This window comes from Pinus tabuliformis, chromosome 4_2 (assembly GCF_031772625.1).
Source record: "Pinus tabuliformis cultivar Carrire ecotype Pingquan chromosome 4_2, CPIR1, whole genome shotgun sequence".
Classification (NCBI taxonomy): domain Eukaryota; kingdom Viridiplantae; phylum Streptophyta; class Pinopsida; order Pinales; family Pinaceae; genus Pinus; species Pinus tabuliformis.
The window spans coordinates 308,530,958-308,554,744 of record NC_142304.1 but is presented as its reverse complement, the minus strand read 5'-3'; the positions used below and the strand labels follow the sequence as shown (position 1 = coordinate 308,554,744).

The 23,787-nt window shown below is 37.9% G+C and overlaps 1 pseudogene; it reads left to right on the top strand.

Moving 5' to 3' along the window:
• Positions 1-362: 362 nt before the first annotated feature.
• LOC149169210 (two-component response regulator ARR14-like) lies at positions 363-1,577 on the top strand (annotated as a pseudogene).
• The last annotated feature ends 22,210 nt before the right edge of the window (positions 1,578-23,787 follow it).

Genomic DNA, 23,787 nt, shown 5'->3' with positions numbered 1-23,787 from the left:
TACCAAATGAGGATAGGTTTAGGCTGCCTTAAATTGTTGGATTGCGATTAGATCTTCTTATACTAAGTAATTGGTTTACCTTCTCTCTAGGATTAGCTTTTCATTTTCTAGAACATGAAATCTGAATACCCCACTAGATAGCTTGCAACATCAAATTTATGAACAAACCAAAACATTTTCAAAGTAGTTGGAGTTATTGTTGAAGTTCGTCCAAACATTTCTTGATAGTTTGATTATGGGAATTAGGTTTTTAACTGTTATTTTCCACTATTTTCTCTGATCGACTTAAATTATTTTTTCCCTTTTATTTTTGTATATCTAATGGAGGAAGTTAAGATTCAACTAGTTTGGTTAGTTGATCCATGCTACACCACATATTCCCTTGCATTATTATGTTTGTAGTGATGTCAACAAATGAATATACTAGTGTTGTGATGAAAGGAATCATTGATGGAGCATATGATTACTTCATTAAGTCTATAAGGTTAGAGGAGATAAGAAACATTTGGCAACACATAGTGCATATATGGGCAAAGAATCTCTCAAGGTTGACTTGGGAGAATGTGAGGATTGTGAAATAAGTGATTCACTAGACACCTCTTCCAAAAGGAGGAAGGATACTAGTGGTGGGGAATTTTTTGATGAGGTTACATGTGATGTTACTTGTATTAAGAGGGCACGAGTTCACTGGACCATGCAACTTCTTCAACAGTTTGTTTCTATAGTGGATTGGTTGGGAATAGATAGTAAGTTTGAACTTCCTTAACATGTCTCAACCTAGCAGTGAGAGGTTCTGTAGGTGAAAATTTTCCAATTCCTGAAACATTGTTTTTTGAAGTTTTTTACAAGAGCAATTCCAAAGAAAATCATAAAGATTATGAAATTTGAGGGACTTTCACTGGAGAATGTTACAAGTCATTTGCAATTATCCATCAGAAAAGAGACTATATTTTCAAAGTTACAAAAATCATATGGTTATTTAAAATTTAAATTTATATTAGCAGGATATCCAAAAAGAATACAAATTTGAGTCAAGGTGATGTAGAATTAGTGTGTTAACCTTTTCAATCTCAAGAACATAAATGAGCATGATTTCTATCAATCTAATTGTAGAGTCTATTAGATCATGTATTTCTTGTATTTTACAAAGTTAAGCAAGAATATTTTCCATGTCTCTAAAAGAGAAAATTCCAAGGATGTATTAAATCTTGTCTCTATGTTTTTGTGTGTGTAGAAATACCGACTGCATCTAAAGAGACTATATGGGGCCGTCTTGGAACACTATTAGTTTCTCATTCTAGGTTGCATATGGTAGCATCTCTAGAGGGATGATAAAAGTACAAGGGGAAAATAGTTTTGCTTAGTCATATTGTTCCTTATACTAGGATGCAAATGATAACATACTTGGAGGGATGATGAAATTATAGCAAGGGGAGAAAAGTGTTGCTTAATTATATAGTGAAAAAGGCTTGAATGTGGGAATTGGAGTAAGTTCAATTTTATTCGTTAAGGGACTAGACCCAAGGACTCTCAAATTCCTTCAACAATACAAGGCTTATCATTATGAAGTCTCTTGATTCCATAATTCTATTTAAAATTATATCCCCCAATTAAACTATAAAGTTTTAGGAACTTATCCTAGCAAGTGTTGATGAATAATGAAATATTACTGATGATGATACTAGAGATCCTTATCGATGTAGCAGAAGAACATACATAGAGAATGAGGTAGACGAGAAGCTAATATTGTCTTGTCCATTAACCTCTAAGAAGGCCAATACAAACCACAAATCAATGATCCACGCAAGGGGACTTGAATTGTCTATATATACACAAGTTGGGCTGGCCTAGAATATTAAAATCTGAACACAATTTTAATTATTTTGATTGGGGATGTCTACGAGTTTCCCTTTGATACAGAGGAAAGCAAAAAGCTAACAATATTTATCCTTTAGTGGTCAGCACAAGTTTCCAAATGTAGCGTACTAATACATCTAGCAGAACTATTCAGTCTAGTACAATGCCATTCATAATATTATGCCCTTGAAGTTGCTTACAGAGTAACAATGTGAATTGGTAACTAGAGCTCCCTTGTAGCACTGCAGGGGGGAAGAAAAAGATGGCATAGGTTTTGATACAGCAATGACCTGCCTTTTTTGGGCTGGTGGATATCTCATGTGCTGCCACTTTAATGAATTCATATCAATTAGTTGCTAGAAGCATTTGTTTAGTTGTTTTAAGGAGTATATTTACGTTCTCCATTCACCAACTCGATAGCAAGGGACTATAAAATTTTGAAGACATTGAAGTTGAAAATTTGCATGGCTCAAAAGATTGCTTTCCTATTGGAATGTATTCAGAGATCTCTTATGTCCTTGCACAGGTTGCAATTTCAATGTCCTATGTGTGGAAAATATATTGATAATAAGAATTCCCTTCCATCTAACAATAGGAAGATTAAGGCAAAGTAGTTTCTAAGCAACTCACATATGCATGATTAAAATACAAAGAGAAAATTAGATAACCATTCAAATGAATATGGTGAGAATGTCATATGCACTAAACATGACTCTACTATCATGTTTGATGATTGGAAGCAAAATGATAAATCATCTTTGACATATGCTTACAGTGATGATGTGGACAATGACATAGATAGTTTTGTCAATGTGAATTTTATGGTAGAAAACAAAGGGGATCCTAAGGCTTCATTCTCTGACATAGATGATCCTTTGATAGAGTATTTGAGAAATGTTCTTGAATCCAACCTGAATATACTCAAATGCATCATAGACGGTATATTTTGAACCTGGAAACCCATATGGGAAAACCAATAGGCTGCAATTTCAATGTCCTATGCGTGGAAAATATATTGAGAATAAGAATACCCTTCCATCTAACAATAGGAATATTAATGCAAAGTGACTTCTAAGCAACTCACATATGCATGCTACAAATACAAAGAGAAAATTAGATAACCATTCAAATGAATCTGGTGAGAATATCATTTGCACTAAACATAACTCTACTGTCATGTTCAATGGTTGGAAGAAAAGTGATAAATCATCTTTGTCATATGCTTACATTGATGATGTGGAAAAGGACACAGATAGTTCTATCAATGTGAATTTCATGATAGAAAACAAAGGGGATCCTAAGGCTTCATTCTCTGACATAGATGATCCTTTGATAGAGGATTTGAGAAATTCTATTGAAGCAAACCTGAATATACTCATGTCAATGATGAAGATGGACATGCAATTACATAAATATATTGAGACCATGAGCCTATACTCTTAATTTATGATTTCAAATGTCTCTAATTGATATCATGTTGCTTCATTTGTTCTTTCGTGTTAAAAACTTGTGTGTTGAAATTTTTTTTACACTAAGAATTCTCCTAATATTAGTGAGGGAATCAAGATGATGAGATCATATATGTCACATTGGTATGTGGTATGTTATATTTCAACTTGCTTTTCAATGAAGAAATACTGTTAGTTTAAAATTTTGGATGGTTTATGTATATTTTTTAATTTGTAAAAATTTGGGGAATGCATGTTTTCGTATCTATAAAGATGTCTGCTTCGACATTTTAACCACCTTGGATTTTTTGTTGTTGCATATTATCTCCAATGTGCCACGGGGACATGCCCCCCATGTATCTCATGCTATGCGTGGGACCAAGGGAAACATTTCCCAATGTGGGGGACACATTTCCCCAAAAGGGGTGTATCTAGGCACCCCCTCCCCGTCTCCCCACCAACTCTAGGAGGGGATGCCTGGGTGCCATGACCCCCATTTTTTTGTTCAACAACCCTTTAAGACAAAACAAAAGTATGGGATAGAAATTTGAGGAGTTTGTGACCTTGGAAATTAAGGGCAATATCAAATTCTTAAAATAAAAGTGACATTCTCCAAACAGTCATAAATGAGACATTCTCATTTATTTTTACCTTTCTATCCAAACAATCTCATTTATGACTGTTTGGACTCTGGAGAATGTCCAAAGAATGTCACTTTTTTAACATTACCAGTAATTTTTTCTAGGTGTTTGAGAGTGTTTTCGACCTCATTGGACTTATATGGAGAAAGTGGAATTTCATATCCCATCCAGGATAATTGATTATGAGATTGACTAGGTATCAAGGCTTTCGGAAGAACACCAACAATAATTCCTTGTCAGATTTGCATAACAATGGGCACCAGAATTTCAAATTTTTATGTCCATGGCAAACATAATGATCAGGATTGACAGAGATGGAAGCTTTCTCGAGTTCAAATATTATATATTGATAGTTTAAAAAATGCATCAATGGTTGTTGCAAGAAAGGACATTAATGAAAGGTCAGTTTAAATTTTCATAAAGTTTCAAGAAAAATTCTGAAATGGACATTAGAGCCATGAGCTTGGAGAACCTCAAAGAGAGCCTATTCCAGAGATAAGTATGTGGAAATAAATGACTGAGCTCATGTAATAGCAAAAGTTTGAAAGGAATCTCCAGTAGTGTAGGCTAGCATGAAGAAACCTGTCCAACAAGCTTTGATCTTTCAAGTGACAAAAAGATAGAGGAAAAATAGGGTGCCAACAAGAGGTATGAATTTTCCTAAGAGAAGGCATTTAAATTCCACCAGAAGGGAAAACTTCTATCCAAAGTCAAAGAATAACCCATTCTACCCAGCAAAATGTCATTAATATTGTACAAAGTCTGACAAAATCACAAGTATTAGTGACAGAAGTAAGATTTTGCTGACCTTTTTGTTTCACAATAAATCTGCACACTAATGGAGTTTTCAAACTTTCCAACAACTTCTGCATTTAACTGGCTATTGAAATATTATTGTCAAAAGTTAGAAGAAGTATATGAGAAAACTAGGAAGGATTGATGATCACTATGCCATCTGCAGTAGATGACCTCATACCGAGTGCCTCAAGTGTAGGACATGGAATATGTATGGTGAAGAAAAAAGTTCATGACTTTATATGAATATGCAAATAAAACAAGAATACTCATCTCTATAATCAGCTATATGTGTCAAAATACAAATAGTAGATCAACGGTGGCCACCTAAAAGGTGTTAAGTATGCCAATGATCAATTATCTTCAATCAATGAAACAATACAAGAAAAAACAATTACACATCAACTAACTTTAACAATTAGTTCTAGATTTGTATTATTTAGTCACTAGAGTGGTGTGCTTGATGGTAACTAGTCAAGCTCGTCTACTTCACCAACAATGTTGTCAAGTTATTTTACAGTTTCTTCTTGAATACCCTCTTGGTGCAAAGATACTGCAACAACCCTTGTATTTCTCACCATTTTGTACTAGTGATTTGCTATTTTGTACTAGTGATTCGCCGTGATTTTACAAGAAAATATTATTTGGTGAGAGATTCGCCAAAAAAATTATATTTACATATTATATTATTAATAAAATCGCCTTCCATTTTTCCTATGTATCATGGGGATTCACCCATTTATTATACATATAAATTTAGGGGTGTTCTTAAAATTTTCCCTAGTGAGGGCCCATTGCAAAAAGCTGAACATTTCTTTGGTTAATGCAGGGCAGGGAAAAAGACTAGTGAATTCAAGTAAAAGTTTAGTACTTCTCATGTTCAAGCCAAATAATGATATTGGTTATGAAAATGTTGTTGCATGTAATGCAAGTTTCAATTCTGATTTGGTTGGTTTAGTTCATCAGAGTGATGAAGTATTTCAGGTTGTGAAAGAATCGTCCTTCAAGGAGAAAGAAACTTCACATGAAATATCTTTGCAGCAAGAGGTTTTTCTTTGTGATGTTAGCATGCAAGGGTTGACAAAATTGCAAAGTGTAGAGATGCCAATGCAATGCAATGCAAAAGTTTGTTGAACAATGGGCTCATTCAATCATCCCTTACGCCATGTTGTGCACCGATGGTTATGGTGCCAAAGAGGAATGGTAAGTATTTCAAGAAAGAGGACAAAAGGAGTAGTTTTCGCCAAAGCAAAGTTGTAAAAAGAGGTTAGTGCAAGAATATACATAACACCAAACAAGAATGGTTTGTATGGCTTTTAATGTTGTATGTTCTTTGTAGCACTTCTATTACATACATGAATTTGAATTATGGCAAAAAAGAATCATTTCTTGAAGAAATTGTCCACTTGAGTGACATAAACATGTTTAGAAAGTTTTCTTATGCATATGTCATCTATGAAGGAAAATTGCTTGGTGTTTTGAAGATATCAAAGTACAAGTTAGGTTTCACTTCTTTTATACAATTGGGCCATGATATTGGAGGACGTAAGTTGAAGGCAAGCCTCTCCAAGCTGGATGCCATTATTGATTGGGCAACGCCCAAGATCGTCATTTTGATAAGAGGTTTGTTGGGAACTGATCCGAATTTAAACACGAACGAAACAAATTACAGATATAACCATAAATATAGAGATGCAACAGAAATAACACTTCCTTTGATTAATATCAAATAATGAAATATGCTTACAAACAATATGGAAATGAGACTAGCTGTGATGGTAGCTTACCTCTGAGAAGAGATGTGGTGGCTACATGCCTCTGAACTGCGTTACAACACGGCTGAAGGGCATTCTTATTATTTAACAATAAGAGAAAACCCTAAACAACCAAAACCCTAACTCGAGGAGATGTAACACCAAGAGTTTATGGGCCCCGTTGGGGTTAGTTGGGCAGCCAACTTCCCACGGTTGTGACTATGTCATATTATCTTTGTTTAACACGCATGATACCCCGTTGGAAAGATCTCTCCGAAGACTATGATGGAAAAAACATCATGTTAAAACCCACTCCTGGTAGATTGCCAAAAAAACATTATTTAGGGCCTCAAAATGGCTTCAGAAGTTTAGGACCCGAAAAACTGCTAAAAATAGTAAACTGTGCTACAATTAAGGAAACTGAAAAACTAAAAGAAACAATGGTGGTGGTCCAATTTGAATTGGTGGGTGGCCACCAATATCCACCTGGATCATTCCTCCCCCCTTAGGAAGCAATGGTCCCCATTGCATTGAGTTCCTCCATGAGATGAGGAAAATTCTGCTGAACTTGGTCCCTGTGAGCCACTTCCCTGGTGAAGGAGATGGCCTGCTTTGACAACTCGATACGGATGGATCTTCTGCTAGCGAGTGTTCTTGATCTATGTGTCCATGATCTGATTAGTTGCAGCTTGTTCCATGCAATCTGGATTTAACTCTGTTGGTGTGAGTTGTTCTACAATGTCGGATGTGTCTAGTAATGGTGGAAAGTATGGCAAAAGGCGATCCACATTAAACACTAGGTGCAGGCCAAGGAATGGGGGAATGCTGAGCTCAAAATAATTATCTCCCATAGCCTTGGTGATGGTGAATGGCCCTGTGGTGGCCAGCAAACAACCCCCCTTCTTATTTAGTTTTATCACTAATACTAAATAAGTGGGGACCCTTCAAAAATTAAAAAAAATCAATTAACGCTTGTATTTCCTTTTTCAATAAAACTTACTATCATAAACTTAGGAGAATACCCTCGAAAAATCTAAAAATACTTAAGCTTTATGATAAGTTAGAATAAAATAACTCCTTAAAGCGTGTCGCATCGCAAAAACGGTAATGGATGCCTTCCTAAAAGCGAAACTCTAAGAGTGCGAAATCGTGATGCGAAATCACGCATCAAAAGACTCTCATCGCATCACATGCCTCAAACATCACTTACGCCGAAATACCTTAAACCACCGATATGCGATGGCGAATCTCGCAAATCGAATTTCACAGAAAACACATTGTAACAGATAATTGTCACACGCAACGGATTAGCAATATTGCGATTTGCGATACTATGATCTGTGATATTGCGAAGAAAATCACAAAATCACCTTATCATAGATATTCAGGGCTCGTTGTTCGAAAAAGCTTTTTCCATAACCCGAGGCCCGGTTATGCGCATTAATGTTAATCAATGAGTTAGTTGGCAATCATTAATGAAATATGGTTTTGATCTGATCGAAGAGCCATTTCACGTAAGGTGGTATATTTTATATGTTTTCCGCATTTAAAGCTTTCCCGTCACCTTTTTTCTTATCATTATTCTCACCTCATTCGTAAACTGTAGGAGCAAAGAGCAGAGGAGTATACATAGCAGTGTTCAGGATATTATGGGAAAGAAGGGTAAAGCTCTGAGTTTTGAAGATAAAGAAATGACGCCCTTGTACACAGACACCACCTATAACAAAGATGCCGGTATTACTACTTGGGAAGGCATGTATAGTCTACTCGAGGAAGAAAGTCCCAGGGTAATGGAGGTTACATCTATTGCAGGCTCACACGGGTCTTCTGAGGCATGTATTACAGGCCTAGCATGTTCATTCTTGCACAGGATATCGGCGAGGCCCAAAATTCTTCCGTACACGGACATGGTCAAATGGGTACTGGATAGTGATGATATCACGAATAGAAAGTTTAAGACTCAGAACCAAGAACGTATGAAGTCGTTCTTTCCACAAAAATTAAGGTTATATTAAAAGGCGCACAAGAGGCAAAAAAGTAGCATTAGGGAAGCCCAGATCAAGAAACTGAGGCAGTTTCTTAGGCGATCGTGCATTGCCGAGAAAAACCTCTTAAAATCGAAAGCCTCTAATCGCTCGGTCGCCTATAAGCTTGGAAATTTGTAGGAAAAAAAGTGCTAAAGGCGGAAGGTAAAACTTGAACTCAAAACTAGTGGTATTTATCTTCAAATAGTATGTAAATATCCACCAAATGTACAACATCTACAAACAAGATGGAAACAAAAGGCTCAAGAAAGGACAGAGTTAATCAAAGGGTTAACCAAGTTGAATTGGGATTCTTACTAGGCATACTTGGTAAACCCACATAGCCAGTGCATGACTCTCAAATGTATCATCAATTCTGCCGAGAAGATGGCACCAGCTCTTACTGATTCCGCTTTCGCAGGACAACTAAAATCGGAAGTTGGCCAGCCAACTATCCTCAAGCAAATGCTGAACGCTTGTGATTATAAGGAACACATACACAGATAGTTAGTTATTAGTTTTAGTTTTAGATTCAGTTTTAGTTTTAGTTTTGCTTTATTTTTTCCTAAAATGAGGACGGTCATTTAAACCGTATTCTACATTTTTGTAATAAATTATTTTTAGATTTAGTTAGTAGTATTTAAACCCTTCTCATGCATTTAGCGAAGGGTCCTGAAATTTGTCAAAAACTTCCCCTCAGAACATGCACTTTTGCACCCTCTGAGGAGGTTTTGATGAATGAATGGAACAAGATTTATTGATATCTGCGTTTAATATCTACTACTGATGTTGCACTTTTGTACTCTTAGTGGATGTTGGATTAAGAAGAGATAGATCATTATTGCTTGAAGCTCATGAGTAGAACTAGTTATAAATGGTACTTTTATCTCTTAATGAATTCTGCTTATGTGTTAAGGTGATATTCATGTTCATTTATTTATATATGAATGCGTGAATGCTTGAGTTATCATTTGGCACTTTTGTACGGTGATAGCTATTTATTTATGTTTAATATATGAGTAGCTTATTATGCGATATGTTTTTCACAACTGTTTCGTCTAACTTTTTATACGAAATGGTTTATCTTTATTGAATTCTTTTCTCATAGCGATTGAATGATCTTTATTACCAATTGCTGTAGAAACTATTTTAGATCGCATAATTGAAAGATTACATCCCGGGTTAGTTTAGAATTAGATATTTCTATTTATTAGAATACAATTGCATGTTGTTAGATTAGATTTAGAATAAAAGCATTTTACTTAGGAACTATTAGAAAGGAAATATCAATTCTCAACACACACACACACATATATTGGGAAACTGGTCCCATATCCCCAGTCGGACCCACTATACCAAACGGAAAAGGAGCTACTAACCAAGGTCCGGACTGGGTGGGTATCCCCCTTGTTGTAGACCTGATTTTCAGGGCTTCAACATATTTGGCGCTAGGTGGAGGGCCCCGAAATGTGAATGGCAAGTAAATCTAAATCTAAATACCATTCTGAGAGTAAATCGCCCTCACCATCTCCCCGACTTCTCCATCACACTTAGAATCTTTAAATCTTGAACAAGAAGTCGAAAGAACAACAACCACTGCCACAAACCCTGACATTTCAGAGAAATCTACTATTGAACCTCCTGAAGTTGAATCTTTGATTAATAAACTTCAGCGATTTTCTATATCACCTCAAAAATCTGATAAATCTCAAGGCAGTGTGACTTCACAATATAACCCTACTCATCCTCTTACCAGATTGAAGAGCGAAAAGTTTGGTATTGAGCCAACCGAGTTACCTCTACCTACAAGGAAGAGAGCAAGGAAATCACCTAAAGGGTCTGATAGCGAGACTCTTTTGTCATCATCATCCATCTCAACCTCTCCAACGCGAAGTCAACCATCCACTCCTCCACTTCAAATCATCGTTCACCAGTCCACTGGAACTTCAACATCTCCTTCTCAATCCTCTGGAACTGTAATATCCTCATCTTCTCAATTGCAGGGATCATTTTCTGCGCTTTCCTCTGTTAGCAGTTCAACGATGGCCCAAATGCCATGGAATAACCCAGGAACTGTCTTAATGCCTGCGCCCTTAAGTCAATTACCGGCCCATCCTGAAAAATGGCTGCCTAAGTTTAACCCTGAAGCAGGCATGCTAGCAGAAGAACACATAAACAACTTCATGTTATCCATAAATCTCTATGGGGTTACTAATGAAGACGCTGTCATTCAACTTTTTCCTTACACTTTGCAAGGAGCAGCTGGATCATGGTATTTCTCATTACCATCTGGATATATCACTAGTTGGGATATCTTCCAAGAACAATTCTTGACTAAGTTCGGTGATGACAGGTCTACCGCGACATTGATCATTGACCTGTCTAACATTAGGGCTGAGTCAAAGGAACCTATCAAAAATTTTAACTAGCGTTTTAATAAACTATTGAACAAAATTCCTACCGCTTCCAAACCTAGTGAAGAAGTCCGAAGTGAATGGTGCATATTTGCTTTACCATCAAACATAGCAATCTTCGTTGATAGAGCTAAAAAAACAACTTTAGCTGACAATATGAAGGAAGCAATAGCGGTAGAGAAACACATCATAGCTTTAGAAAAGAAAAACGCCGTTGAAGAACGTAAATCTAAAAAGGTTTCTTTCAAAGAAGATCCAAAGAAAAACAACCCAAAGACCCATTTGATTTAGAGGGATTGCAGAAAGTTTTGAAAACCATGTCTAACGAAATGGTTGACATAAAGAAACAAGTAGCAGAGACTTCTTCTAAAAATCCTTACAACCCTTATAGAATAAATCCTTCAACTGATTCAAAGCCTCCCAATGCTATTACAAATGCTGAATCAGAGGAAGAAGAAGAGGAAATTTCTACCCAAGAGCCTACCGATGAAGAAGAAGTCGTAGAGGTACAAGGTATGTGGGATTTCATCCTCCCAGAAGAAGAGGATCAAGAGGCATCGCCGGTTAGTACTCGAAGTAGAAATCAACTCAATCCTCCTCAACCTACTCCTAAGCCAAAGAGCGTGAGCTCAATGCCTAAGCATAAAGTTGCAGCCAAGAAAATGTAATCCAAAGCGACTCAAACAAGCCCAGTCCAAACAGATTCATCAACTCCATCTAAAACATTGATTGTTTGGATGAAATGGAGTATAATATCATAGAAGACATGAAGAAGACTAGGGCTAACATCACTTTTTATGAATTGAGCAAGTTAAAACATCAACAAAAGCTCCTTTTGAAAGAATTACATGCAATACCAATTGCACCTCTGCCTGCCGCTGTAATCTCACAAGCTTCCCACGAGATGGGAAGACATCCAAATACTATGACTAGTAAAGTTGATCCTAATGACATCACTCTAATTGGAGGAAGGTCAAGATCTCATACTCCGCCATTTCTTCTTACTTATGAAATTTTCAAAAAAAAAAATTGCTTAATTGTTTAGTTGATTCAGGAGCTTCATCCAATATCTTACCTAAATCGATATGTGCAAAGTTGAACGTTCAACCTCAAAAATCTGTTGTGCACATAGTGCAGTCGGATCGGTCGCAAGTTTAAGTGATCGGCGAATTAAATCAGGTTACCATAAGGCTGTCATCTAATCCAAAGGTATGTCAAGTTATCGACATTTTAGTTGCTGATATTCCAGGATTTTATGGCTTAATTCTTAGCAGAGATTGGTATGAAAAACTTCATGGATACTTTGCAACCGATTGGTCGCACATGTGGCTCCCTTACAATGGTAAACCAAATCAGATAAAGGTTGAGCGAGAAAGACATCATAAATACATAGTAACAGAATTGGAAGGAGAAAATGAACCGGTAGCATACAACAATAATATTATTGGCTTCTGTTGATTCTTTCTTAGGAAATTTTAATGCTCACACTTCACCTTACTTAGAACATTTTGTTTTATCTCAAGTAGAAAATTTTTCTCAAACAGATAGTTCTAAATGTATTAATTTTATAGATAGTCCTGTAAATAAATATTTATTTTGGAAGTTTTTTTTGATGGTTTTAAGTCTAACGAAGGAGTAGGAGCAGGATGCGTATTAATCAGTCCAGAGGGAAACAAAACTATGCTAACTTGTAGACTCAAGTTCGATTGCACCAATAATACTGCAGAATACGAGGCTTTAGTCCAAGGATTATACAAAGCAATCGGATTAGACATCAAATTTCTACAAGACTTTGGAGATTCTGAAATTATTATCAGACAGGTACGGAATACTATACATTGTCTATCACGTCATTTAAAGCATTACCAATCTTTAGTACAAGATCTGATTGAACATTTTATAGCATTTAATATTTCATCAATTCCTAGACTCCAGAATTCTAGTGCTGACCTCTTGGCAAACATAGCTTCCAAGCTCATTCCCTGAGAAGACTATAGCCCGAATAGATTTTCAATTGAATTGATTTTTAGACCCTCAATTCCTGATAACATTACCAATTGGAGAATTTTCAATGATGATCCTGATATTGTAAGCTTCCTCACATCTGAGGGATCTTACACCAATCAGATTATAGATGAAGACCAACATGACAAACAATTGCAACAAGATAGCACTAATAATGCTATGCCAAAATCAGTAGTCAAATTGGAAGACTTATACGCTTTGAAAGATCGATTCAAAAGATCTACGAATTCAAAACTTCAAAGTTCAACTCTGAACTATGAATTAGTAAATCTAGGAACTAATACCAAGCCGCAGAATATCAATCTAGGTCTTGGCCTAGCCCCTGAAGAAAGATTAGCATACGCTTGTCTCTTGAAACAATACAAAAGTGTCTTTGCTTGGAACTATGATGAACTTAAGACTTACGACACTTCTATCATCCAACATACGATCCCAATGATAGATGATGAAAAACCTGTCCAGCAGAAGCTGAGAAAGATCCATCCTAATCTAGAAAACTAGATCAAATCTGAGCTCAATAAGTTATTGAAAGCCAAAATTATTTTTCCCCTTCGACATTCTAAATGGGTTTCCAACATGGTTCCCGTTAGAAAGAAGAATGGAGACATTAGACTTTGCATTGACTTTCGAAATCTTAACAAAGCCTACCAAAAAGATAATTTCCCTTTGCCTCCTATGGAGCAAATATTGCAGGCAGTTGCAGGATCAGAATTAATGTCCTTCTTGGATGGTTTCTCCGGCTACAACCAAGTTTTGGTCCATCCTGATGATCAATTAAAAACCACATTCAGAACCAAATGGGGTACTTATGCATATCAAGACATGCCTTTTGGTATGATCAATGCTGGTGCCACATTCCAAAGGGCCATGAACATTGCATTTAAGGGATTAGTAAACAAATTAGTAGTAATCTACCTGGATGATATAACTGTATATTCCAAGAAGCGAAGAAATCATCTCAGAGATTTAAAACAGATCTTCCAACATTGTCAAAGGTATGGAATTTCACTTAACCCAAAAAAGTCCTTTTTTGCATTAAGTGAAGGAAAACTTCTTGGATTTATAGTGTGAAAATGTTGAATCCATATTGATCCCGAAAGAATCAAGGAGATTTCCGAAATACCTTTGCCTCACAACAAGAAAGCTATGCAATCTTTCCTCGGCCAAATTAATTTTGTAAAGAGATTTGTTCCAGGTTTTTCAAGAATCGTATCTCCTTTACAAGCAATGATTAAAAAGAACTCAATCTTCAAATGGGGCCAAGACGAATATGAAGCATTCAATCCGATCAAACAAGCAATTGTTAATGCTCCATCTTTAGCAAGTCCAATTTTTTCCGATCCTTTCATATTATATACATTTGCCTCTGATAGATCATATGCTGCGATACTCACTCAAGCAAATCAAGACAAGGCAGAAGCCCCAATTGCTTTTTTCAGTTCAAATCTACAAGGGGCTGAGTTAAATTATTCAGACATAGAGAAACAAGCTTATGCTGTTTTCAAAGCGATAAAATATTTCAGACCCTTTCTACTTAAAACCCATACAAAAATCATAGTACCGTTTCCAGCGGTAAGAAATCTTTTAGTACAGAAAGATGTGGGTGAGAAAAGAGCCAATTGGGTTACCGCATTACAAGAATATGACGTTGAAATTAAACCAGCAAGTATTGTAAAAGGTCAAGGCTTTTGCAAAATGCTAGCTGGAGCATCGCTTATTTCCGAAATACCATCTGCAGAGATACAAATGTACGAGGTAAGCCTAAACGATGTTGATTCATTATACGTTGATATCATATTTTATCTAAAGAACGGATATGCCCCTTCAAACCTCGATTATACAAAGAAAAGAGCTCTAAGGTTGAAGGCTAAGCAATATCAGCTCGTGAACGATGTACTTTTTAGGATGAATTATGATTATGTTCTCCTTAGATGTCTTGAGAAATCTGAAGCTGAAAAGGTGTTGCAGGAACTCCACGATGGACCAGCAGGTGGACATTATGCTGGAGATGCTACAACACATAAAATCCTACGTGCAGGGTATTATTGGCCTACACTATTCAAAGACGCGCATAGCTACGTAAGGAAATGTAAAGTTTGTCAAAGTGCTTATGGGAGACAAAAGAAACCATCATTGCCTTTGCAACCAGTCAACATTGAACAACCTTTTGATCAATGGGGATTGGATATAATAGGTGAGATTGTTCCTCATTCTTCTAAACAGCATAGGTATATCCTTACAGCTACAGATTATTTTACTAAATGGGTAGAAGCAGTTCCTCTCAAGACAGCTAATGCCGAACACATCATTGATTTCATAGATTAGTTCATAATCACCAGGTTTGGTTTACCCTCTGCTTTAATGTTTGATAATGCATCGTATTTTTCTGGCAATGCTATGACTGAATCTGCACTCAAAAGAGGTTTTAAGCTTAAATGCTCTGCCAGTTATTACCCATAGGGGAATGGGTTAGCTGTATCTACAAATAAAAACTTAATCAGAATCATTAAGCGAACCATTGACCAGAATCATAAGAATTGGCACAAATCTTTAACATATGCTTTATGGGCAGACCGAATAATGCAGAAAGCCTCTATTGGCACTTCTCCCTTTAATTTAGTTTATGGGAAAGAAGTGGTTCTTCCAACTCATCTAGCAATTCCCTCTTTGGCCTTAGTTAAATATATTGATGAAGCATCAACTTCTTCCTTAAAACTAAGGCAGCTGCAAATACTTAAGCTAGAAGAGCAAAGAGAACAAGCTAAAACAACTCATGCGCATCACCAAGCATTAGTAAAAGATTCTTTTGATTCAAACATGATATCCAGAAAGGACTTTCAGATGGGAGATCTAGTTTTAAAATGGGACAAGGCTCACGAGGAAAAGTGCAAACATACGAAATTTCAATGAATGTGGCTTGGCCCTTTCCAAATCGCAGAAATCATAGGTCCATCTACCTTTATGTTACAGGATTTAATAGGAAAAAGAGAATCTCTACCTGTTAATGGGCAGATCCTCAAAAAACACTTTCCTTAGGAGATCGTTCTTCTATATTTTTGCATATTAGTTTTTCCTTTATTTTCATAATAAAACCAGTTGTAAATGGTTACATTTGGAATTCACGAAAAAGACAAGTATTTCTTTTAGATTTTGTTTTTTCATTGTATGAATAGAAATGATTTAGAAAATTGGTCATTATTATTCAAAGATATAGTCAAAGGCTATAAGCCTGAATATGATACTAGTTTGAACCTTGTAAATTTTGATAAAGAGCGCCCTTTAGTAAGAATTTGTTTTATATCAGTCAAATGAAAGGTATCAATAACAAAACAAAGATTCTTTGTAGAAAATCTCTTTCCAAAAACTCTACCATTGTCATCCAGAGCTATTCTTAAGGAAACAATGACTTCCTCCCCACCTAGGGAATCTCAAGCTTCAAGGAATAATCCAGTGATACACTTTAAACTTAAAGACTAAGAGGTCTCATCATGAGCCGACTTATCATGATCATAGATATTATAGCTTGCTGACTTTGCCAAAACTGCATACCACAACAGGGCAAGGACTCAAGATTGTTGCAATCAAAAGACAATGGGTCTCATCATGAGCCAACTTGTTCAGCAAAGCTATAAATCAAGTGAGTGGCACTGTCATAATTTGGCTACCAAACCAAGGCATTGTTCTTTAAGGATTAAAAGAAAATGAAAGTAATAAGTGTAGATATGGATTTCTCTTTGAAAATTGTATATTTCTCCAAGTGGGATACAGGATCATTGCTGGGTAACAGGTAACCTTGTCAAGGCTATAAACGCCTGCTGGCAGCAGAGGCTCTACCTACGACAAATGAGCATATTTAAAACTGATTTACAGAGAAGCCTTTGTTTTTATCTTTATAAACTAACTAGTGACTGATGTAGATACAATGACTAGCTCTAGGAAGTAAATAAACAAAGTTGACATAGAAGAACTAAACTATCATTGACGGCTGAAAGCATAGTGTACTTTATCTTTCTATAGTAAAGGTTGATTTTCTAGAAAAAATTCTGTTTTGGAAGTTTAGAAAATTCAAAAGAAAAGCAGAGATAACTGGTTCTTCCAAGTGAATCGCCAACTGTTGTGGCCAGAAAACAACCCCCCTTCTTATTTAGTTTTATCACTAATACTAAATAAGTGGGGACCCTTATTCAAAAATTAAAAAAAATCAATTAACGCTTGTATTTCCTTTTTCAATAAAACTTACTATCATAAACTTAGGAGAATACCCTCGAAAAATCTAAAAAGACTTAAGTTTTATGATAAGTTAGAATAAAATCACTCCTTAAAGTGCGTTGCATCGCAAAAAGGGTAATGGATGCCTTCCTAAAAGCGGAATTCTAAGAGTGCAAAATCGTGATGCAAAATCACACATGAAAAGACTCTCATTGCATCGCATGCCTCAAACATCACTTACGCTGAAATACCTTAAACCACCGATATGCGATGGCGAATCTCACAAATCGCATTTCGCAGAAAACACATTGTAACGGATAATTGCCACACGCAACGGATTAGCGATATTGCGAAGCAAATCGCAAAATCTCCTTATCGCAGATCTTCAGGGCTCGTTGTTTGAAAAATATTTTTCCATAACCCGAGGCCCGATTATGCGCGTTAATGTTAATCAATGAATTAGTTGGAAATCATTAATTAAATATGGTTTTGATCTGATTAAAGAGCCATTTCACGTAAGGTGGTATATTTTATATGTTTTCCGCATTTAAAGCTTTCCCGTCACCTTTTTTCTTATCATTATTCTCACCTCATTTGTAAACTGCAGGAGCAAAGAGCAGAGGAGTACACATGGCAGTGTTCAGGATATTATGGGAAGGAAGGGTAAAGCTCCAAGTTCTGAAGATAAAGAAATGACGCCCTTGTACATAGACACCACCTGTAACAAATATTATGGTATTACTACTTGGGAAGGCATGTACAGTCTACTCGAGGAAGAAAGTCCCAGGGTAATTGAGGTTACAACTACTGCAGGCTCACACGGGTCTTTTGAGGTGTCTATTACAGACCTAGCATGTTCATTCTTGCACAGGATAGTGGCGAGGCCCAAAATTCTTCCGTACACGGACATGGTCAAATGGGTACTAGATAGTGCTGATATTATGAATAGAAAGTTTAAGACTCAGAACCAAGAACGTATGAAGTCATTCTTTCTACTAAAATTAAGGTTTATATTAAAAGGCGCACAAGAGGCAAAAAAGTAGCATCAGGGAAGCCCAGATCAAGAAACCGAGGCAGTTTCCGATGCGCAATTAGCACCTAGTGCCTAGTGCTAATCGCGCGTCGCCAGGAAAAACCTCTTAAAATCGAAAGCCTCTAATCGCTCAATCGCCTGTAAGCTTGGAAATTTGTAGGAAAAAAAGTGCTAAAGGCGGAAGGTAAAACTTGAACTCAAAACCAGTAGTATTTATCTTCAAATAGTATGTAAATATCTACCAAATTCACAACATCTACAAACAAGCTAGAAACAGAAGGCTCAAGAAAGGGCAGAGTCAATCAAATGGTTAACCAAGTTGAATTGGGATTCTTACTGGGCATACTTGGTAAAACCACACAGCCAGTGCATGACTCCCAAATGTATCATCAATTCTGCCGAGAAGATGGCGCCAACTCTTACCGATTCCGTTTTTGCAGGACAGCTAAAATCGGAAGTCGGCCAGCCAACTCTCCTCAAGTAAATGCTGAATTCTTGCGATTATAAGGAACAGATACACATATAGTTAGTTATTAGTTTTAGTTTTAGATTCAGTTTTAGTGTTAGTTTTTCTTTATTTTTGCCTAAAATGAGGATGGTCATTTAAACCGTATCCTACATTTTTGTAAAAAATTATTTTTAGATTTAGTTAGTAGTATTTAAACCCCTCTTATGCATTTAGAGAAGGGTCCTTAAATTTGTCAAAAACGTCCCCTCAGAACATGCACTTTTGCACCCTCCGAGGAGGTTTTGATGAATGAATGGAACAAGATTTATTGATATCTACAATTAATATCTACTATTGATGTTGCACTTTTGTACTCTTAGTGGATGTTGGATTAAGAAGAGATAGATCATTATTGCTTGAAGCTCATGAGTAGAACTAGTTATAAATGGTACTTTTATCTCTTAATGAATTCTGCTTATGTGTTAAGGTGATATTCATGTTTAGTTATTTATATATGAATGCGTGAATGCTTGAGTTATCATTTGGCACTTCTGTACGGTGATAGCTATTTATTTATGTTTAATATATGAGTAGCTTATTATGCGATATGTTTTTCACAACTGTTTCATCTAACTTTTTATACGAAATGGTTTATCTTTATTGAATTCTTTTCTCATAGCGATTGAATGATCTTTATTACCAATTGCTGTAGAAACTATTTTAGATCGCATAATTGAAAGATTACATCCCGAGTTAGTTTAGAATTAGAAATTTTTGTTTATTAGAATACAATTGCATGTTGTTAGATTAGATTTAGAATAAAAACATTTTACTTAGGAACTATTAGAAAGGAAATATCAATTCTCAACACACACACATATATTGGGAAACTGGTCCCATATCCCCAGTTGGACCCACTATACCAAACGGAAAAGGTGCTGCTAACCAAGGTCTGGACCGGGTGGGTATCCCCCTTGTTGTAGACCTGATTTTCGAGGCTTCAACAGGCCCATATCGAAGCGGGCGAATCTTGTGGTGGGGCCTAGCGAGGTGCTCCTTCTGCAAATGTAGCCAAACTTTGTCGCCCACCTGGAACTTGTGTGGCACTCGATGCTGATCATGTTGATGCTTGTACTTGGAATTGGTTTTGTCTAATATGTCATGGACCTGTTGGCTGATGTGTTGAATATTCATAATGAAGTTATTTGCCTTGTCGGCTTCGGACTGGATATGAGCCGAATCTCCCAGAGTTGCTACAACTGGTATGGCCACATCAATGGGACATAGTGGCTGGAATCCCAAGCTAACTTGAGAAGGGTTGTGGCCAGTCAAATTGTGGAGAGCCCGGTTGTAGCTATGCTAGACATAGGGGAGGCTCTCATCCCATGTGTGTTGATGATTTGAGTTGTACATGTGCATAATGTGTACGATTATCCTATTGAAGACCTTTGTCTGGCCATCAGTTTAGGGATGGAAAGCTGTGGACTTAGTGAGCTTGGTGTCTGGCATCGACTAGAGACTGTACCAAAATGTATTGAGGAACATGTTGTCCCGATTTGAGATGATAGACTGTGGGATCCCAAAGTGTACCCACACTCGTTCAAAGAAGAGTTTAGCAGTGGCTTATGCTATGATACTCTTCTTGCAGACCGCCATAATGGCCATCTTCGAGAATCGGTCGACGACCACAAAAACATAGTCATTGCCATGCTTAGTAGAAGGAAAGCCTGACATGTAATTTATGGAGATAGATTCCAAAGGTCGACTAGGGGTAGGCAGCAGAGCATAGAGACCTTGCTTCTTGATGGTCGGTTTGGAGATGGTGCAGGGAGTGCAGGATCTGATGTACTTCCCAACATCCTGTCGAAGATTCGGCCAATAGAAATACTTCTGTAGTACTGCCACTGTTTTCTCAACCTTGAAATGCCCAGCGGCCCGACTGTAGTGCGCTTCCCAAATCATCTTTGCACGCTCACTTGAAGGAACACAAAGGTGTCCCATATGGCATAACAGAGCATCCTGGAGGTGAAAACCTGGAACTTGCTAACCCCCCAAGAGCATATGGTATGTGTGACTGAATTCTGGGTCACTTTTGTAAAGAAGTGGCCAATCAGAAGCCTCATGCCCACAAGATTTGACCACGGTAGTTAACGCCATGACCGATGGTTGGCTGAGGCAGTCTGCAACATTATTTTTGCTACCCTTCTTGTACTTGATATTCAAATGGAACTGTTGCAGGTATGTGGACCACTTTTTATAGCGATCATTTTTCAACTTCCCTTTCATCTGTATCAATTTCAAGGGTTGGTGGTCTATGTGGATGACCGTTTCCTTCCCCAAAATGTAATGCTTCCATTGTTGGCAAGCCTGCACAATGGAATACATCTGTTTATCATAAGTGGGATACTTATGGACTGTGTTTGAAAGTGTCTCACTGTGATATGCCACTGGTTACCCTTGTTGAGTAAGGACTGCCCCAATAGCATAGCCATAGGCATCTGTCTCAATCTCAAATGGTTGTTGCAAGTCTGGTAATGTGAGCACTGGTGCAGAGCAGAGGCAATGTTTCAACTCTGTGAATACCTTCTGTTGAGATTCAGACCAAAATATTTTTTCTTTCGTTCCTCCTTTGGTGACTTGACTCAAGGGCCAAGTGATATGAGAGAACCCCAAAATGAACTTGCAGTAGAAATTGGCAAGACCTAGAAAGTTGCGGAGCTCTGTCAGAGTGGTTGGGGTTGGCCAATTTCGAATGACTTGGATCTTGGCTGGATCCCACATGCAATCCCCATTAATCAATAATGTATCCCAGATACTGAACCTGGGTCATGCCAAAAATACATTTCTCCAAATTGGCACACATCTTGTGTTTCCGCAGTGTTTGGAGAACCTGTCGGATGTGGTGGAGGTTCTCTTCCCAACTATGGATGAAGATCAGGATGTCACCCAAGTATACCACTACAAATGAGTTGGTGAATGGCATCCATGAGCCTCATGAAGGTTGCAGTAGCATTCGCTAATCTGAAAGGCATAACCAACCATTCGAAAAGGCCCTCCTTGGCTTTGAAGGCAATCTTCCACACATTAGAGGGTTCGATTGGTACCTGGTGATATCCGGACTTTAAGTCGATCTTGCTGAAATATTTTGCTCCCTTGAGTTGGTCCAGAAGGTAATCAATCCGTGGGATTGAGTACCTATTATGGACAATTATCTTGTTCAACACCTGATAGTTAATACAGAGTCTCCAAGTCCCATCCTTCTTCGGTACCAACATGATCGGGCTCCCACTGGGTGATGAACTCGGCCGAATGTGACCTATCTGTAGCAACTCCTGAATTTTCCTCTTGATTTCATCTTTCTCCAAAATAGAGCATCGATAGATTGGTCCATTGGGTAATGTCGCACCTGGGGTTAGATTGATGGAGTGCTTACCCTGATAGTGCAGAGGCACCCCTGCAGGGGAGGTGAATATTTCCTCGTACTCCTCCACGACCTTGTCCATCTGTTGTTGTCGTGTGGAGGGGCCTTGTTTGGAGGTTTTGGCCACTGTCTTCTTCTTTCCTTGAGGGCGTATCATCAGGAAAAAAAAATTCCCAGCTTTTGAAATTAGCTTACTGCATCGTTTTGTAGTAACCAGAGAGAATGCGGTAGGCGGGGCTACCTCTGGTATCTTGGACAACTTATTTCCTAATGTAACAATAACAGCGCGAGGCCTTGACTCATACACAACATCTCACTTCCACAAGTATGGTTGGCCTAATAATACATCACAAACATCAAGGGGAGCAACGTCACATAATACCTCATCCATGAAGGGCTTGATGCTGTATGGAAGGCAACATTGTTGGCTCACGCGTAGATCCCGTCCTTGGTGAAGCCACCCGATGGTGTATAGTTGTGGGTGTGCTGTGGTCGGTAAGCCCAGCTACTTCATGACCTCTATTGCAATGAGGCTATTTTGGTTCCTGTTGTCAACAATAAACTGTAGTGGGGAACCCTTCACCCCCATCTGGGAGTGGAAGAGACGCTCCTCCTCCTCTGGATCTTCGGGTTCCTCCTTCTGGATCTTTGTGGTGGCGATGGCGGCGTTGGGCTCCACAATAATAATCTGCTTCCTTTCATCATTCCCCTTGTCGGGTTCTGACTTAGAGTCAGAACATGCATCTGATTCTGAAGCCTTCAGCTCAGCCACCAGTGATTGCTTGGCCTGACACTTGCTTGTGTTGTGGGTGGAGCTCTTATGGAACTCACACCACTTTCCCATGTCCTTCTTTGGCTTTGCAGTGTTTTCCTTTGCTTGTGGCCTTGGCGGGTTGTCTTGGGCCGTCTCGCCTTGGATTTGTCCTTTGTTTTGCGGTTTGGGGGCACCTTTCCCTTGCTTCGGATTCACATATCCAAAGTCTCGCTTCTTCTGTTTAAACTTTTGCTCGATATTGATGGCATATTGGTACGCCGTGCCAAGCGAGGAGATGTCCAGGAACTCCATCTCATCCTGGATGTATCTATGTAGGTAGTCGTGGTACTTGAGTACCAAATGTTTCTCAGAATCCTTGATGCCCAACTTCGTGCAGGGTATGAAAAACATTGGTAAACTCCGACACATCTTGGTCCCTTCCCTGCCGTAGCGTGGTCGACTTTATGTATTTGTCCTCATAGCTTCCGACAATGTAGTAATACTTCTTGATGGCATCTTGAAATGAATTCTAAGTGGGAGCGGTTGAAAACAATGAGTTCGTACTTTCATCCTTCTGCTCACAATAGGTTTCCCACCAGTCCTTGGCGTGGGGGGCGAATTTGAGAAGAGAAAAGTAATCTTTTCTTGATTGGAAAAATCATGAACAAAAAATATCCTTATAACAGATTCAACCATTTATCTACGACATGTGCATCTATTTGGCCCTCAAATATGGGAATGTCAAAGTTTACTTGTACCTTAAAAGGTGTAGAGCCTCCATAGTGGTTGTTGGATGTGGATGGGCCACCGGTGGGCAACTGTTGAAGTATTTGGGCAAAGTTATCCATCATCGCGTTCCTTTGTTTCTCGAGGACCTCCTCAAGCAATATTTTGATAGGATCTCTTGCTCCCTCATATTTCTTTTCTTCCTCCATGGGAGGTCGTCAGGATTTACGAGGCTAGT